The following is a 4,626-nucleotide window of genomic DNA, read 5'->3' as shown; positions in this document are numbered from 1 at the left end:
TCATGATGTTCTACAATAGATCTTTTGAACTTATTCCTCCCATCTAACTGATATTTTGCATTTTTTTACCAACATCTACCCAATCCCCCAATCCCCACCTCTTTCCCAGTCTCTGGTAGTCACTATTCTACCCACTACTTCTTTCAATTTTTTTTTTTAATTCCACCTGTCAGTAAGATCACATCATATTTGTCTTTCATGCCTGGCTTTTTTCACTTAATATGATGTCCTCTAGGTTCATCCACGTTGTCACAAATAAGAGAATTTTCTTCTATTTTAGGGTGAATGGTATTTAATTGTGTATATATTCCATATTTTTAAAAACCTGTTCGTCTGTTGATGAACACAGGTTGATTTCATATTTTGGCTATTGTGAATAGTGCTGCAGTAAACACTGGAGTGCAGGCATCTCTTTGAAATACTGATTTCATTTCCTTTGGATATATACCCAGCAGTGGGATTGCTGGTTCATGTGGTAGTTCTATTTTTAATTTTTTGAGGAACTTCCATACTGTTTTCCTTAATGGCTGTTCTTCTTAATTTTTTAAATTTACATTTGCACCAACAGTACACCCGGTCTCTGTTTTCTCCACATCCTTGCCAATACTTACCTTTCATCTTTTTGACACTAGCTATCTTAACAGGTGTGAGGTGATATTTCATTCTGGTTTCAATTTTCATTGCTCTAGTGATTAGTGAGGCTGAGCATTTTTGATATACCTGCTGGACATATGTATGTCTTCTTTTGAGAAATATTTATTGAAATCCTTTATCCATTTTTTAATTGGATTATGTATTTTCTTACTATTGAGTTGAGCTCCTTATATATTTTGGATATTAGCCCCTTATCAGATGTATGGTTCACAAATATTTTTCCCAGTCTATGGGTTGTCTCTTCATTCTGTTGATTATTTTTGACTGTGCAGAAGCTTTATAGTTTGATGTAATCCCATTTGTCAGTTTTTGCTTTTGTGATCTTGGGGTTCATATCCAAAAAATCATTGCCCAGGTCAATGCTATAGAGTTGTTTCCCTATGTTTTCTTCTAGTATGTTTCCCTATGTTTTCTTCTAGCTTCTTCCAGGTCTTACATTTAAGCTTTAATTCATTTTCTGTTGATTTTTGTACATGTTGTGAGATAAGGATCTAATTTCATTCTTCTATATGTGGATATCCAGTTGTCTGAATACCACTTATCAGAGATATTGTCCTTTTCTCATTGTGTGTTCTTGACATCTTGGGTGACAATCAACTGACTTTAAATGTATAGACTTATTTCTGGGGTCTCTATTCTGCTCCATTAGTCTATACATATGTTTTTATGCTAGTACCATGCTGTTTTAAATACTATAGGTTTGTAATATATTCTGAAGACAGGTCATGTGATGCCTCTACCTTTGTTATTTTCTCTCAAGATTTTTATGACTATTGAGGGTCTTTTGTGGTTCCACACCAATTTTAGAATTGTTTTTTCTGTTTCTATGAAAAATATTACTGGACATTTGATAGAAATTGCATTGAATCTGTAGATCACTTTGTATGTTGTAAATCTTTTCACAGTATGAATTTTTCTAATTCATAAACACAGACTACTTTCTTTTTATTTGTGTCTTCATCAATTTCTTCTATCAGTATTTCATAGTTTTCAGTGTACAGGTCTTTCATCGCCTTAGATACATTTATTCTTAAGTGTTTTGTTATTTTTGTAACTATTGTAAATTGGATTGTTTTCTTGATTTCTCTTACGGATAATTTTTTTTTTGCTAGTGTATAGAAATGCTACTAATTTTTGTATATTGATTTTGTATCCTGCAACTTTATTGAGTTAATTTTTTAGTTCTAGCAGTTTTTAGGTGGAGTCTTTAGAGGTTTTTTTGTCTGTTTGTTTTTTAATATAAGATCACATTACCTGAAAACCAAAACAGTTTAACTTGTTCCTCTCTAAAGGCGTTTTATGTTTTCTTTTTTAAAAACTTGTATTTTAGGTTCAGGGGTACATGTACAGGTATGTTATATAGGTAGACTCATATCAGGGTGTTTGTTATACATCTTATTTCACCAATCAGGTACTAAGCCTAGTAACCAATAGTTATTTTTTCTGTTGCACTGAATGTATTTTCATCAAATACAAGGGGAAAAAATTCAAGACTTTTGGCCTGGAGGACTTAAGTCAGAGCTGATATGTAAGGAAAAAATAAGGCTTTGATGAGGAGACTGAAGAGTGTATTTTAGGATGTGATGGCTTTGAGATGTTCAGGTGGATACATGTAGGAGAAAGTTGGATACCTGAGGCTGAAGCTTGGCTACATTGAAGAAGAGTTTCTGAATCTCAAATTACCTCTTACATCTACAGGTGCCTTCTGAGCAGCCAGAACACAAGCCCATCTTGATGCACATCTGTCCAGGCTTTGAACCATGACTATAGCTGGTAAGGCCAGGGTTTCACCATTCTCAGACTAACAGTCAATGAGGTGACCCAATGTGGGAATCTTGCCCAATATGGACAGGCTCTATTGCATGGTGACTAACTGACTGTATTGGAGAGCCATTAAATGACTCAATCAGATTATTTCTCTTGGGGAGTTCATGTAAGAAATAGAGACACAGAAGACAGCATAGAAGTCTAGGCATCCACAGAAAGAAGCAATAAAAAATAAGCTGAGAAAATCGCTACTGAAGTGGAATCAGAGATTCCCAGTAGACACAGCACAGTCAGAGATGGAAAAATTTGACTCCAGAAATCAATGAGACTCTAGAGATGCTGATAAATTCTGAATGATGTTCCTGTTCATCCTGGAATTCTGTAATCTCTGCCTAATGTCACAGGGAATTCTGTCCAAGTTAAAGCTGAAACTCAGATGCCATGGAGGAGTATACTGAAACAACTCCCCATTGCAGCCCTTAGTACTCAGATTTCATCTTTGTGAGTTGCTATGGCCCACGAATAATTCATGTGAAGGTAGAGAGAAGGGTTTCTATTTGTAGGGGACAACATGGCCTCAGTCACTCAGAAGTACACCAAAAGCTGAAGGGTTTTGTAAAGCACAGGGTCAAAACAGCAAAAGTTTAGCACAGAACCAGGGACAAAATTCTTGCCAAACTGGCGTGGAACCCAACACTGCTCTGATAACTGCAGAATGTGGGGAAGATTAGGAAACAGTCCCTGAAAATGTTTATATATGGCATTGACAACAGAAGAGGATGTGTCAGTGTAGTGAGGGACACACAGGAACATGAGTGTATCTGTTCCCATCTTTCTGAGTCACCCTGTGACCTGCCTGCATTCTGTAGGGAAGCCATGGGAGAGAGCTGAGTTTCCAAATATAAGATGGGGCTTAGAATTAGGGAGATTTGAGTGTTGGTGTTAATATGCCTTCCTTTGTAATCACACAATAGAAAAACCCGGGCCTTATTGTTACCTGTAACTTCCTTGCATCCTTACAATAAACTCCAGAGTCTCTACGTGTCTCCTTTCTTTGTAATCTTAATAAGCCTAATTAACATCGTTAATGGACATAAAAATATAGATTTGACTATCGCTAGCAGCTTACAAGAAGTAGCTAAAGCCTATTCTAATTAACCCCTTCCTGCCTGATGCTTGATTTATTGGGGTTTTCATTGTCAGCTCAGAATTCGACAGTTTAATTTATTAGCCCTCTATCTTGCAGTAATTGCTTTCAAGCAATTGATGCAGTACCTTTGTACTGCCCGATCTCTTAGAATCTCAGCGATACCAGCGGTTAAACCAGTTCTTTTCATATCTTTATTTTCCTATGATGAGGTTGTTAGCACAGTAGCAGGCATGAGAAGATGTTCCATAAATGCTTCTCAATGAAAATTGGATTCTTTTTTCATTATCCTTCTAAATTTTTTGAAAAGTCAGGTAACCAGTCAAGCACCAGGTGCACATAGAAATGTATGGTCTCAAGTATTTCGTTGCAAATGCTACATCTTTTCTACCTGTCGGGAGATTTCCCTTTCTCAGCATTTTGGTTGGGAACACTGGCACTTGCTGGGGTATTTCCGCTAGTACATGTGGCCCTGGCCAGAGTTGGTGACAGGAGCAGCCTTAATTCTGTGTCATTACTGTATGTAAATTTTCTTGTCTCCTCTTGACCATCCCAAGACATGCTGATCGTGTTGGCTCTGAGCTGAGTGGCAGTTCTGTTGAGCTGCAGGTGGATTTGCCTTCTGGACCTCTGTGAACGAAATGGAGTGGAGGAAGGATTGACCATCTCAGCCTAAATAAACTGCCAGTGGGTTTCGAGAGCATCCACAGTCCACGTGCTTTCCTTACCATCACAGTCAAATTGAGGCAATAGAGACAGACTCTGCCAGAACCAGGCACAATTACTCAAGGACAGGACAAGATCAGTCAGGCATTCTATGGAAGGAGGGATGCGTTAGGCAATTCTTTCATTCCTGTAAAGGAATAACTGGGACTAGATAGTTTATTTTTATTTATGTTTCATTTCTATGTTTGTGGTACATAGTAGGTGCATATATTTATGGGGTACATGGGATGTTTTGATACAGGCATGAAATGTGAGATAAACACATCATGGAGAATGGGGTATCCATTCACTCAACCATTTATCCTTTGAGTTACAAACAATCCAATTACATT

Source organism: Colobus angolensis, unplaced genomic scaffold (assembly GCF_000951035.1).
Source record: "Colobus angolensis palliatus isolate OR3802 unplaced genomic scaffold, Cang.pa_1.0 Scaffold387, whole genome shotgun sequence".
NCBI classification, from domain to species: Eukaryota; Metazoa; Chordata; class Mammalia; order Primates; family Cercopithecidae; genus Colobus; species Colobus angolensis.
The sequence above is the reverse complement of the archived record's forward strand: the minus strand, read 5'-3'. Positions refer to the sequence as shown.